Below are 15,181 nucleotides of genomic sequence, written 5' to 3' on the forward strand. Positions count from 1 at the left end.
GTAAAACCAGCCTAATCTGACACCAAAACATATGGCGTGCAGAGGTTCCTGGGAGCTCAGAACATAATGGGGTTCATAAGAGAAACCCATGTCACCAACAGTCTGCACTTTGAGTTTACATTGGCATTTCTCCAACTAGAGTCCTTCCGAGTACTAACCTCATCAGTTCAGTACAAGTACAGTTCAGTCGGTCAGTCATGTCCAACTCTTTGCAACCCCATGGTCTGCAGCACGCCAGACTTCCCAGTAAATTACCACCTCCGGGAGCTTGCTCAAACTCAAGTCCATTGAGTCAGTGATGCCATCCAACCATCTCATCCTCTGTCATTCCCTTCTCCTTTTGCCTTCAATCTTTCCCAGCATCAGGGTCTTTTCTAAAGAGTCAGTTCTTCAAATCAAGTGGCCAAAGTATTGAAGCTTCAGCATCAGTTCTTCCAATGAATATTCAGGATTAATTTGCTTTAGGATGGACTGGTTAGATCTCCTTGCAGTCCAAGGGACTCTCAAGAGTCTCCTCCAACACCACAGTTCAAAAGCATCAATTCTTAGGCACTCAGTTTTCTTTATAGTCCAACTCTCACATCCATACATGACCACTGGAAAAACCATAGCTTTGACTATACAGACCTTTGTCGGCAAAGTAATGTCTCTACTTTTTAATATGCTGTCTAGGTTGGTCATAGCTTTTCTTCCAAAGAGCAAGTGTCTTTTAATTTCACGGCTGCAGTCACCATCTACAGTGATTTTGGAGCCCAAGAAAATAGTCTGTCACTGTTTCCATTGTTTCTCCATCTATTTCCCATGAAGTGATGGGACTGGATGCCATGATCTTAGTTTTTGAATGTTGAGTTTTAAGCCAGCCTTTTTCACTCTCTTCTTTCACTTTCATAATGAGGCTCTTTAGTTCTTTTTCACTTTCTGCCATAAGGGTGGTATCATCTGCGTATCTGAAGTTATTGATATTTCTCCTGGCAATCCTGATTCCAGCTTGTGCTTCATCCAGCCCAGCATTTTGCATGATGTACTCTGCATATAAGTTAAATAAGCAGAGTGACAATATAGAGCCTTGATGTACTCCTTTCACGATTTGGAACCAGTTTGTTGTTCCACGTCCAGTTCTGTTGCTTCTTGACCTACATACAGATTTCTCAGAAGGCAGGTGAGGTGGTCTGGTATTCCCATCTCTTTGAGAATTTTCCACAGTTTATTGTGATCCACACAGTCAAAGGTTTTGGCATAATCAATAAAGCAGAGGTAAATGTTTTTCTGGAATTCTCTTGCTTTTTCGATGATCCAACGGATGTTGGCAATTTGATCTCTGGTTCCTCTGCCTTTTCTAAATCCAGCTTGAACATCTGGAAGTTCACAGTTCACGTACTGTTGAAGCCTGGCTTGGAGAATTTTTAGCATTACTTTGCTAGTGTGTGAGATGAGGACAATCATGTGGTAGTTTGAGCATTCTTTGGCATTGCTTTTCTTTGGGATTGGAATGAAAACTGACCTTTTCCGGTCCTGTGGCCACTGCTGAGTTTTCCACATTTGCTGGCATAGAGTGCAGCACTTTCACAGCATCATCTTTCAGGATTTGAAACAGCTCAACTGGAATTCCATCACCTCCACTAGCTTTGTTCGTAGTGATGCTTCCTAAGGCCCAGTTGACTTTGCATTCCAGGATGTCTGGCTCTAGGTAAGTGATCACACCATTGTGTTTATCTGGGTCATGAAGATCTCTTTTGCATGGTTCTTCTGTGTATTCTTGCCATCTCTTTTTAACATCTTCTGCTTCTGTTTGGTCCATACCATTTCTGTCCTTTATCGAGCCCATCTTTGCATGAAATGTTCCCTTGGTATCTCTTAATTTTCTTGAAAAGATCTCTAGTCTTTCCCATTCTATTGTTTTCCTCTATTTCTTTGTACTGATCACTGAGGAAGGCTTTCTTATTCCCATAGGGAATATTCTTATATTCTCATAGGGAATGAGAAGTCCCAAATAAAAGAAGGCTGCTCCAAGCTTCTTTTGTACAAAAGAAGTGTACACACTGTACAAGCAGTCTGTGTGCTGGCTAAGAGACGAGTTTGGGCTCAGTCTGCTCCAGCCCAAAAGATTGTGTTATTACCAATCAGCCATGACATTGGGTAAGTCTCCCCAGCCTCTACTGGAGCACCTCCATTCAACAAAGAGTAGACACTCAGTAAATGTTAGCTACTATTATTTCTCATAAAATCTCTCTGCTTTGAGGTTCACAGTGAATATAACAGGTTAAAAGCACTATGGTAGAGAAACACTGTTCAACTTTCTATAGCCTAAAGTTTTCCAAACTTGTTTGGTCACAAAACCGTATAAATGTATCCTGCAGAAGTGCTGGTTCACACCCATGACCTGCTATCTACACAGTGGATCTCTAGCCACAATACCGAAGAGCAGGAGGGCCAATACCCCATCCGATGCCAGCTGTCCCCAACCACTGCACGTACAGGGAGTGTGGCCAGGACCTAGCGCCTTCTGAACAGCATCAGAGAGTCACCTTTACCAAGGCTTCCCAAACCCTAAAAGGTGTCAGGTGACATGAAAAAGAAGAACTTAGAGCTCTGACAAGGACCCCCCCGCCTCTATCCCAGCTGGATTTCAGGATGGACTGAGTCCTGGACACAGACATGCAGGAATAGAGCATGCTGTGCTCGAGGGGAACTTTTGAAACAAAGTCGGAGCCCCCATCATGTTAGGGAGGTACGGTTATGGGGGAGGTGAAGTGCCTCTTTCTGATCTTTAAAAATTTTTCTCAAATGTCATCACATCATCTTTTCAATTATAAGCAAACCAAAGCCCACAGAAACATCTGGGGCACCGATGCCGCGGCACTTCCAGTCTCATTTAGAGGGTATAAGCAGAGTAAACAACACAGGAGAGGCAGGGGACACAGACTGGCGCAAGGTCCCCAGAGATGAGGAGGGGACGTCTTGTGTCTGCCCCTCCGCTGGTCCTCTCGTTACTCACCAGTACGGGAGCAGAGGCAAAGGCATTGTTCCTCCAATATCCAAACTGGCTGGCTGGCTGTCTATCACCCACCTCTGACTGCAGCAAGTTCCGAGCCCTGCTGGACTCTGAGAGGCACCTCTTCTGCCACTTGCTGCGGTGTCTATAGGCACTGAGTTTATAGGAAAGAATGGGATACAGACAGAGCCTTGGGGACATCTATGAATAGAATCTGAGTCTCTGCTAAGCACACCTCACTCCCTGCTCTTCCACCTCGCCAGCCTTCATGGGCCAGGGCAGAGCTGGGGTGAAGTTACGACTCTTAGAACACAGGGGCCACAGCCTGGACCTCCAGGGATCAGAGATCAGGAAAGTGAATGGAGGGTAAAATTCACCATTCTTCAGTGGGCCCACTCGAGTATTCTTGCCTGGAAAATTTCATGGCAGGCTATAGTCTATGAGGTCACAAAGTCGGCCATGATTGAGCAACTGAGTATATTACTTAGTATATCAGGAAGCATATCTAAAAATCAACATGCTGAGTGCAAAAGCACTCTAGAACCAGCTAAGAACCTGAAATCTCAGTTTTCTCCTGTGTACAATGGGGATCTATGACTGTCGTATTGAACAGGTTGGAAGATTAAAGGAAATGATGCACAGCAGGGGTTCTGGCATACAAGAAGCGTTCAATAAATCGTAGCTGCTAAGACTACTGTTGTGGCGGTTTATTATGTGAGATTAACTAGATCCTGGGGTAGAAGCAAAAGAACTTTCCTGCCTTAGCTATCCCTCCTGCCTAGCAAAGAAAAAAATAAACACAAATAAGCCAAGAGCTGGGAGCAAGCTGTGGAGCTGCATGACTGTTCAGATCCTTGATTACGGCCCACTCAAACCAGCGGCTGGAGTGCAGGCCTCTTACCCATGTCTGCAGGAAGAAAGGGAGCTGCGTCTGTTCAGTGTTTGTACAATGTGCTTTTGATAAATGTGACCTCGGATAATCCTTGCCTCACAACGGTACTGTAGGTGGGTTTTATTAAAGTCATTTTCACAGATGAGGAAATAGAAGCTCAGAGATGAACAGATTTGCCTGAGGCCACACGTCCAGGAATAGTCCTGAGGTTAAGAAGAAAACCTGGATCCATCCACACCACAGCCCATGCATTTGCTGCGCCATCAACCGCACTGTCTCCAGGAGAATATATAAATGCCTAGATCCTTCTAACTCAGATCTACCTTTTCTGAAAGTTGATTTCAGAAAAAAAGAAAAGAAGCTGAATAGCATTCTCCAGGTTCTGAGAAGTGAAACTGCAATTTGGGACACACAATGTGACTCACAGATACATCATAGAGCCTTCAAAGGTTTCTGTTCTGAGGAAGCCACCTTTGTGCCCAAGTCGCTGAAATGAACTGAGAACGGGCAGGCTGTCTTTGCCAAAGGAAATCGGGCACTGCCTCTCGCAAGGCTGGTGACTCAAAACCAAACCCTGACTGCTGGCATTTGAGTGGCTTTATTCCTGCCAAGAGGTGACTTTGCTTCTAAGAATACAAAGGACTAAAGAAGGCGTCCTGGAGGCCACAGCAGTGGAACAAACAGATATCCCTCTCTCCTTAATTCAACCTGGCCAGGTGAGGAATCCCTTTGCCCCCACATCTAGAAGAATGAAAAGAAGACATCTGATATGTTTGTGTTCAAATCTTAACAAAATTAAAACCCTAAAAACTACCTGGTGAGGCCTTACCTCCCATCCTGCCAGATCTCCTAAGGGAAAAAGGTTAGGGTGCTCTCCCTTCCCAAATAAATCCTGTTTTCTTTCCAGCAGTGATGGTTTCCCCAAAACTAACAAAGGAACACAAAACCAAAAAAGAGCAGTTCTATTCTATGTGGCAGAAAACAAATATTTATACAAACAACAACCAACACTCCCAAGTGTGTCAGGGAATGTACAAGCAGAAACAGGACACGTGTCAATGAATTATTACATCTATCAAAGTCTAAGACTAAATTTCCTTGACATCCGAAGTAGAGGTTAACAATGGCTTGTTCAATTATAAGAAAGTCTCCCTTGTGCAGCAGACCTGCTGATTATCAACATTTCAATACAGCAACAGAAAAGGTACTCACTCTGCCTATTTCTTTCTGGATTTCACACCTAAAAGGTGTGTGACCTTAAGTGTGTGACTTTCACACACCTAAGGTCCATTATGTACCAGGCATTGTGCCAGGCACACAGAATCCATGAACTAATAGTACAAACAGCGTGTCTCCTCAGAGAACCTGTATGGAGCCAGTTTTTTGCCTCTGCAGTCAGAACCATTGGGCATCCATTAAATATATGTTCTCAAAGATTTCTAGAGATGACTGGGATAAGGACAGTCAACATTCCTTTTCCTGTACATCAAATGACTTTTGTCAGCACTCACCTGCTTTTTTTTTATGGATGTCCATATTCTCCAGCACTAAACATATAGTGTTATTCATTAACAAGGAGAACATATGTGGAATTTATCTTGAAAATGTGAACAAAGGTTCATAAGCTTAAGATGAAAACCAAGTTAACCATCACATGTGAGAACAGAACACACTCTCAGATCTGTCAGGTTTCAGAAAACTGTCCTTCCTCACAACTGTTCTCAGATAGCAACAGGAGGATATGCTCTTATGAAACGAGGGAGCCGAACAGAAAAGAGGGAGATGAAGCGGTAGCGCAGAAGCAGTAACATGCTGGACCACAGCTGGGCTTCTGACCTGGGCAACAGCCAGTCCAGGAGGGACAAGGACCTGGAAGCCGGAGGGCTCCTAAAGGGGCTAGAGAGGGAGTCCCTGACTTAGCTGACCATCTGGAGAAGAGTTTGAGAATTCTATTAGACACATGGGACATGAATCTGTGTAGGTATATACCAACTGAACAAACAAAGGCAATGACAAACCTTAGGAAAAACAAGTTTTAGAATCAAGAAAATGACTTTCATAATAAAAATACTAAGTGTGAAACCTAAAACTGTGAAACAACCATACTGGAGGGGTGGGGATGGAGGTGAGAGGGGTCATGTGCTAAATTCAGAGTTAAGTCCTGGTCTTCCACAGTAAGAAGTCAACAGATGAGATCTCAGATCGTGGACCGAGATAGGTAGTGTAAGTACGTCGCTTAGAAATACGGAGCGAATATACAAAGCAAGGGCTGAAAGGTTGCAGGCAGCTGTCCTGAGGAGGACTGGGAGGAGGGGGAGTGGGAGATGGAGCAGGGCGGGCAGGGCACAGCTGCTTTTCCTTACAGGCCATGCCTGGGGTTTCATTGGGCTTACACATGAAGCACATCTATTACTTTATTAAATTAAATAAGCAGCCAATCCAAAGCTATCTCAAACCATCATGGAGTTTCGTGAGGAAAGAACTATAAAGGGAAACAAAAACACACAGAGTCGTGCTCCAGGATGTTTATTCTAGTTGGCCGCAAGTTCCCTGGACCCAAAATGAGGGTGAGATCAGAGCCTTCCTCCAGCTCAAGACACTCGGGATGCCTGAGCAGGACCTCGGACCCTTGTCTGCCTGCAGGGTTCACCTGACATCGCACCGGGGCAAATCCCACTGGGAAGAGACGACCCCAGCTCAGCTGCCCCCACCACAAATCCAATACACAGATTCCTATTTCAACTTGGAGAAGAGTTCATTTTCTTTTTGGATTGCTATAATCCCTCCAGTTATTCTTCACAGCTGTTGCAAACAGTGACAAAGGTAACTGTAATCCTAAAATCTCCACAGAGTGACTTGCAAAGGGTTATTTAGCTACCCTGGGGGATTAACAAAGGGTGCTCTCTCCTTTCCTCTAAGGTGGTTCTAAGAGGTCACTTTCCTTCCTGATCTCTGCTTCTTCTTCTCTCTGCTGCTTAGGGAAGTTGCCGGGGGCAGGGGAGCGGAGGGCCAAACACTGGACTCAAGCACCAGAGTCAGACGGGGTCTGGGTCTGAATCCTGGCGCCAGCCTTGTTTCCTAGCTGAGTCATCTGGGAGGGGTGCTTCCAGCCCTCTCCACATCCGTAATCCAGGGATAATAATAGTATCTACCTCGAAGGAGTGTCATGAGGCTTGAAGGAGATCACACATGGAAAATCCACAACGCTGTACCAAGCATGCAATTCTTCATTATTATTATTGTTGATATTATTATTTCCCCCAATAGTCATGATGTGTCTGTACTCTGGGTGAGATTACCTGAAATTATGCCTGTTCCTCTGACTGTTTTAGGTCCTGTACTGTAAGGTGACATGCACACAAGGCCTAGAGGGATCTGGCCCCTGAATTTCTCCCAGTGAAGAATGCAAAGTCTGTCCTGGCAAGTCGGGCTGGGGCAGCCTGGGAGGTTGCCCATTACTGCAGATGAGACAAACCAGAACAGACAACTCCCAGAATGGCCACTAGGGTTTAATTTTCTTTTCTCTCTTTCTTTTTTCCCCCAAAGAGCTGCTAATACATTCTAACCCAGAGCGCTCTGATGAGGCAGTCCACTTTTTTGTGCAAAAGGAAAGGGAAAGCCCTAAGAATCTGCTGGCCCTTGGCATCTGAGAGGCTCCCATGGACACGCCCCAGCACTGCATTACACAGTCTGACCTGAAGATGGCGGTGTTTCCCTAAACTTGTTCCAAAAATGCCAAGTATTTGAAGAACGCCGTAAAACCTTAAAAAATGACTGCTGTCAAATAATACCAGGAGAAAAATTATAATCCACTTAGGAATTTAAAGAAACCAAGACAAATAACTCATGTCAAGGGATGCTAATGTACAAGTTGAAACAGGACAAGGACAAATCACCTCCATTTGCTTCCTGTTATGTTCCTGCCTGGACAGTCTGCTCAGACACCCCCGAGAGCAGCCTGGGCAAACTGCGATGGCCTCCAGGCCCTACAGGGGCAGGGAGTGGCTACAAGACCAAGCCAAGGGAAGTGACCTGCACCTTTGGCACCTGTTGGGGTAGGAGGGCTGGGGCGCTTGCTCATGGTCCAGCACGCTCTCTCCTCAGCTACTGCTCAGAGGCACCAGCCCTGCCCTGACTACTTGGCCTCGAGGTAGCTGGTCACTCTTCCCTGTGCTCTTCCCAGAAAGAAAAACATCACTGGAAACAAGAAACAAGGAAAAAATAAGTCCTTCCTTCCTGGATCTCATCCCCACCTCCCCATTCCAGCACCATCTCCACAGAGTGGCCGCTGTTTTCTTAGAAGGGAGTCTTCCACACACAAGTGCAGCTGTGAAAGCCGACTGGCTGAGTGCAGGGACTGCAACCAGGAAGGCACGCGGGTGGGGTGCTGACCTGCCAAGGAAAGCAAATGGAGCCTGGCTGGGCCTCTGTGAAATGCCTATAAAACCCAGCTCTCCAGATGCTTTCAATTGCCTCATCCCCAAATGGTCATGAATAAAGAGGTGAGCGTCCAGAGAAGCTCAGACATGAACAGCAAACCACCCACCTTTGCTACGAGAGGGTGTGACTGGCATGGACAAGCTGATGGGAGAGCTCAGTCATGCAGGCCAGGGTGGGAAAGGCCACACTCACCACAGTGACCTGTCACTTCCAGCACCAGAGAACCCTCCTTCTCCTATGTCCTAGTGGAAGGCGACACTTGGTAAAACGTAGGAGAAAAAGCAGGGAGAAGCATAAACAGGACATCGCCAACCATCAGACCCGCTGCACTCTTCCTCTGTAGACCGGGAAGGCCAGATGTGCTCTCAGGCCATTTATACAAAGCACGTGGTGCACACATTAAGAACACAGGTTGGAATCCAGGCTCTGCTATTTCTGAGCTGTGTGTGGCCTGAGGCAAGCTGCCTAACCTATCTGGGTCGGGTAGCCTCATCTGTACACAGAGATGACACCTGGCCTGCTTATCTCATGGGTCAATGGGAAGATCAAATGAAACAGTAAACATGACGGTTCTGTGTGAGCCTTAGGGAGCTACACAGATGCTAGTATGCAGGTTAATTATTAATGAGATCCACACACAAACCATGCACTAGGGGAGAGAAAGAGCCTCCTTTCTGAAGGACCAGAAACCAAATCTGCTCTCCAAAGAGCTGTTTCCCATGAACACACAACCCTGCTCTGAGAGGCAGCGACTGCCTTAGCAAGCACTGAAGGGCTTGGAAGCTCCTCCAGAGAAAACTGCCATCTTCCACTCTAACCAGGATATAGGAGAGGATCCTCCTGGCCCCAAATCTAGAATCTAATAAGCCTTGCTTCTGATCTCACCTCTCTGGTCAAATCCCCACACAAGCCAACCAACTGTTCTTTCTGCCACTGGCCTCACCAATGGTCCTATTTTCTGAGTTGCCCTGGTCACATTTCCCCAACCAAAGTCAGCATCTGTGAGATCTGATAAAGAAACTTAGTTAATCTGTGAAATTAGGCCTTTGAAAGAAGCAAGAAAAACATGAAATCATCCTTGGGCCCACATTTAACCAGCTGCCCGTATGGAAAAGAATCAGGTTATTGGCAGAATGTATTTGCAGAACTTGAGGGCAAGGCTCCCCCAGAGGAGAAAACTTGGGCCCCCTCGGGCTGTGAAGACTGCTGACTCACTCCCCATGTCCAGGAAGTCCCAGGCTTTTCTGCTGTTCCATTCATTTAGCATTAAAGATTAGGAAACAGGTCATTCCAGACAGCAAAGCTCCTCGCCTTTCGGTTGAGGACCTCCCATTGTCCACCACTCAGGGATTCTCTCCTTCTGTCAAGTGTCCTTTCTCTTCTTTCTCCAAGCGTCCTGATCACCTTCTTTTACTGGCTGTGCCAGGGTGAAGGGCCCTGCTGCATCCAGCTTGGGCTTGAGGAGCTCGAGGCTTTGAAGGGCAGCTGTTTTTGCATTTGAGTAATTTTTAATTTCTTAAAAAATACAGTGACATGGTTAAGAATACAAAGTGGAGCCTTGGCTCACTTTGGCTCAGCCTCCTCCTGGTGATGGAACTTGATAACGTACCTTGATGTTCCTGAGCTTCCATTTTGTTACTGAGAGACTGGACGTAAGAACAGTATCTGGGTCAAATGCTCAGCACGTGATGCTCACAACACAGGTCAGCAAGAGCTGAAGGTTACCCTGACAGCTGTAACTCAGGGAGGTTTTCCCTAAATAAGCTGAGGTGTGCACTTCCTGCTCAGGTCTGTTCCTGCAACCACATCACAGAACTTTGTTTCTTCCCCAAGGCAGTGCTTCTTAAAAATCTAAAGAGAGCAATCTCCTATCCCACCCTCTCCATCTCAAAGCTTGCCCTTCTCTGGCTGTGTAACTCTACCTAACTGAACTCCTCGCACATTCTCTTCCGAGATCACGGTTGACATTAAACACATTGCCTTTGCCTGGAAGATGTAGCTGAGTTGCCAGGCAGCTGGAGGAACCTGCTCTGCCCCAGGGAGTGGGTAGAGGGAGCCCACTACCTTTTCCCTAGTGGCTCAGATGGTAAAGAATCCTCCAGCAACGCAGGAGACCCCAGGTTCAATCCCTAGGTTGGGAAGATCCCTGGAAAAGGAAATGGCAACCTAGTCCAGTATTCTTGCTTGGAGAATTCCATGGACAGGGGAGCCTGGTGGGCTACAGTCTGTGGGCTCGCAGAGAGTCGGAGACGACTGAGTGACTAAAACTTCAAACTTTCAAAACTAGGCTTTAGCAGGAAAACCAGTCCTCGTGCACACTCGAGATTCAGCTTACAACTCTCGAAGGTTGGGTTTTCATCTCTCTGAAGCAGCAGCTCTTGAAGTCAGTCTCTAGGAACTGGACCCTGATGACAGGTGAGGAGGCCCTTTTAAAAGAGGCCACCCTAGATGGAAGATCTCGCACTTAACACTGAAAGTCCTTTGATAAAGCAACACTGAAATCCTGTAGAAAGTGTGCCTTTAAGCATTACTAACCACTTCCACAACCTAGATAGCATATTCAAAAGCAGAGACATTACTTTGCCGACTAAGGTCCGTCTAGTCAAGGCTATGGTTTTTCCTGTGGTCATGTATGGATGTGAGAGTTGGACAGTGAAGAAGTCTGAGTGCTGAAGAATTGATGCTTTTGAACTGTGGTGTTGGAGAAGACTCTTGAGAATCCCTTGGACTGCAAGGAGATCCAACCAGTCCATTCTGAAGAAGATCAGCCCTGAGATTTCTTTGGAAGGAGTGATGCTAAAGCTGAAACTCCAGTACTTTGGCCACCTCATGCGAAGAGTTGACTCATTGGAATAAACTCTGATGCTGGGAGGGATTGGGGCCAGGAGGAGAAGGGGATGACAGAGGATGAGATGGCTGGATGGCATCATGGACTCGATGGACGTGAGTCTGAGTGAACTCCGGGAGATGGTGATGGACAGGGAGGCCTGGCGTGCTGCGATTCATGGGGTCGCAGAGTCGGACACGACTGAGCGACTGAACTGAACTGAACCACTTCCAAAATAGTCTTTGTTTTTTTAGATCTTCCTTTCTTCACTCTCTGCTGTTTTTCTCTCAGGTTCTAGTGGAGCCAAAGGTAACAGAGGGCTGACTTGCTGGTTCTCCACCAATATAAACAACCACTGACTCAGGGGCAATGTCTGGATTACAGAGGCTGCAGGCCAGCAGGGGGCGCTCCTCCCCTGGATTAGTCTTCCCTTGGCTTCTTGTAGATTCTGGCTGGCTACAGGTACTCATCAGATGCAAATGAACCCAACAACTTTTGGTTACTGGAATCAACACATCTAGCTCTGAATCCCATTTCCAATGTCAGCTGTCGGTTGAACACTGGGCAGTCTACGTCGCAGGGCTGGGTAAGACAATGCATTGTGCAGGCTATCACCAGCACGACTACTGATAGGGGTGGGAGAGCTGTGAAGAATCTTTAGTGTTGGCAGTGGTGATACATGTGGTAAACTAAAGAGTGAATTTCCAGAATAGCTGGGACTAAGAGAGACACCTAATTGAAACGGAAGAGAATTCACAAGACTTTTTAAAGCATTCTGACAAGTCTTCTAAGCACCAGCTTCTCATATTATATAATACGTGCTTTATTTTGCAAACATAAGGTGCTGTTACAATGAACATGTAAAGGCCCTTGAGGTCCAAGGTCACACTGAAAAAATGTGTAGTATGGGAATGGTTTCGTTGGTTCTGAAACTTTCAGAGCCGTTTAAAATAAATTCAGCTGGTACATTTATTTAAACAAACACAAATATGCTATCCTTAAAATTTAACATCAAACATTAAGCAAGTTAATTTGATAAGGAAGCCAACAAAGTGATCAATAGTTACGGGTCCTAAACAAATTTAACTTTGGATCCTGCAAATCTCTGTCTGTAATAGCTCAGGCTCACGGCAATCAAAGGGCTATGGGTAGTGCTGGCAAAGACCAAACAAATAAATTAATTAGTGTGGTACAGTGTGATTTTTTCCATCCATATTACAGACCTAAGAGGTAGGGAATTCTAGTTCTTTCTATAGCAGAGGCTTGGAGAGGTTGCTGTCAATGGCTGTGGCCAGGCCTGAACCTTCTCTGTCCATATGGTCCCCCAGGAGGACACAGGCAAGGGACTGCAAGGAGATCCAACCAGTCCCTTCTGAAGGAGATCAACCCTGGGATTTCTTTGGAAGGAATGATGCTAAAGCTGAAACTCCAGTACTTTGGCCACCTCATGAGAAGAGTTGACTCATTGGAAAAAACTCTGATGCTGGGAGGGATTGGGGGCAGGAGGAGAAGGGGACAGCCCATGATGAGATGGCTGGATGGCATCACGGACTTGATGGACGTGAGTCTGAGTGAACTCTGGGAGATGGTGATGGAGGAGCAACAAAGCCAGGAGGAGGAGAACCTAGTTTGCTGGTCCAGGGTGACACCCTTTGTCCCAGCTACTCTGGAAATGCACTCTCTAGTTAACCACATTTATCATCGTCATCACTGAAGTCACGTGTTGGAGTTCTACAGAGTTAAGCCTTTCATTCATCAGTAAAAGGTCTACTCTAGTGAAAACAGCCAGACTCTTAATTCTGAATGTACATGAAACACACATATCTGGGCACTACTCCAAGGGCTTGGTGGGTCCTGCCTTTCTAAACTATTCACTAGCTTTCACCTGCTTTATCTACACCAGAGTCATCACCTCTGGAATGCTCTTCTTCCTTACTCTTCCCGGCCCATAGGGATCCTCTACCTCTTTGCATAAGGGCTGGTTCCTCCGCACAGCCTGCCCAATTTCCTGTCCACTCACAGCACCCCTAGCCATCGCATTTCCCAGCGACTCTATGGGGGATGACTGCCTCACCCACCAGACATCAGCCTCCACCAGGGCAGAGTTGCTGATGGGCTGGGCAGCACCAGAAGGCGCCTTCTTGGTAGAGCACCCCGAACACGTGGGTGCTCATAACTGTTTATAGGATGGACAAAAGGAACTTCTCAGCGATGCACAGTGGGGAGCCCAATTACCACTAACAACTAGAAGAAGAGGAAAATGGTCATTCTGGGCCCCAGTAGGTCCATAACTGAGAAGGACAGTTACCATGAGGGTGCTCCATAAGCTTCTTAAATTAAAAATAAAAATTTGTTTTGTGATAAAACATTATACTGAGTCTTTTAACAAGAATAACAACTAACATCTTGGGATTTGTGCTTCCTAGTATCTTGGAGTTCTATTTCTAATAAGGGAACGTTTACAAGTAAACAGGTTTGCTCACCCAAGAGTACAGACCGAACACACAATTCAAGACCTTCACCACTGGTGGTGGTTCATAGTAGTGAAAGAGTATCGTGAAACAGAAGACCTGGGCTCTGCGTCCTCCTGCTCATTGGCTAAATATTCTACATCTTTTAATGTGTCTTGGCCTCAGATTCTCCACCTGTAAAATGGGTAAAACAAAATCTACTCCACCAGCACTCGGAGGACAAAATGACACAACCAACGACAGGGCATTCTGTGAGCGACGAGGCGTCACACAAGCATGAGTTACTCAGAGGAGAAGCATGCGCTGAGCCAAAGCCCAGCCTGCAGCCAAAGAAATGTCTACACTTCCTTGAAGGAGGAGGAAGCAAAGAGTCGCACAGGTCATCTTCTTGGTGGTTTATTTCAATGCTCCCACAGATAAGGATTTAGGCACTCACCATCACCCTTCTGGTACAGCCACTCAGACACTTGTGCAGAGTGACCCAGGAGGCTGGTCTTCTCTTCCAGGCTGGTTTTCAATACGCTCCTTTTCCTTTGCCTGCTTCGATGGGCCCAATAACTACCTCTCTTTCTTCATTTTATCCTAATTTTGGAGCAGACTCTATTTTTCTACCAGCATTCACAATTCATAGGTAGAAATGCCAGGGGGCCACATGTGGGTTCCTGAGTGTCCACTCTGGTGATGGCTGGTGGAAACCCCTCTATTCGTGGTGTCTTCCTGTCCTACCCTCAGAGGCTTCCCACTGAGCCAAAGCACAAACGCCTCAGGGAGAGGTCACCTCCGGTGGTTCACATCCAAGTTGTTTACAACAGATGATGAACTCACTCGTGATGCTTTCTCCTGGTATCAGAATGACAGCAAGGGAGCAGACAGACAGACAGCGGGGGCCCTGTGTGCTTTTGGGAGCCGCCAAGATCAGCCGGGTGGGGTGAGGTGGAGAATATGGAAAGGAGTTGGTAAAGATCCCGAAGACAAACCCATGATTCCTTCCATTTTTGCCTTGGGCTCACCCACACACAGATGCAATGCTCGCACTCACAGCCAAGGAGTGGGAGTGAAGGAAGGGGCTTGGGCTTGTCGGGTGGAAAGAAGGGAGGCTCACATGTGTAGGGGAAATGGTGGGCCCAGCTGAGAACAGTAGGAGGACGGGCACTAGATGGGGTGGGGAGACGGGAAGGAGGAAAATGACAAACTGGGTCCAGATGCTAGCTTAGTGGATATTTAGGGTATTAAGATGCATCGCATTCTATGTCAGACTGCTAAAGTACTACCCTGTTACTTCTCCTTCAGAAGCTAAGAATTCACCGTCTTGAGGAAACACAGCTTGGAAAAGAAGTATGAAAAATGGCTAAATAGGCTTGAGTTTAGGTTTGAGTTGTAAAGACAAGAATTTGAATCTCTAATCCATCAGGTACTAACTGTGTGACTACGGAGAAGTTACTTAACCTCTCTGTTTTCTCATGTATTAGACAGCACCTACCCTTATGGGGTTGTTTAAGAGCAAAATGTGATGGTATCTATTAATCGCCTTACACAATACCAGCCACAGGTCAGGGCTC

The 15,181-nt window shown here is 46.4% G+C and overlaps 1 protein-coding gene across 10 annotated transcripts in view; it reads right to left on the reverse strand.

Moving 5' to 3' along the window:
- The window catches only part of TEAD1 (TEA domain transcription factor 1), a 268,937-nt gene that overhangs the window by 43,079 nt on the left and 210,677 nt on the right, over positions 1-15,181 (reverse strand). The gene's annotated exons all lie outside the window — the stretch shown is intronic.

The sequence above is a fragment of the Ovis aries genome, chromosome 15, assembly GCF_016772045.2.
Source record: "Ovis aries strain OAR_USU_Benz2616 breed Rambouillet chromosome 15, ARS-UI_Ramb_v3.0, whole genome shotgun sequence".
NCBI classification, from domain to species: Eukaryota; Metazoa; Chordata; class Mammalia; order Artiodactyla; family Bovidae; genus Ovis; species Ovis aries.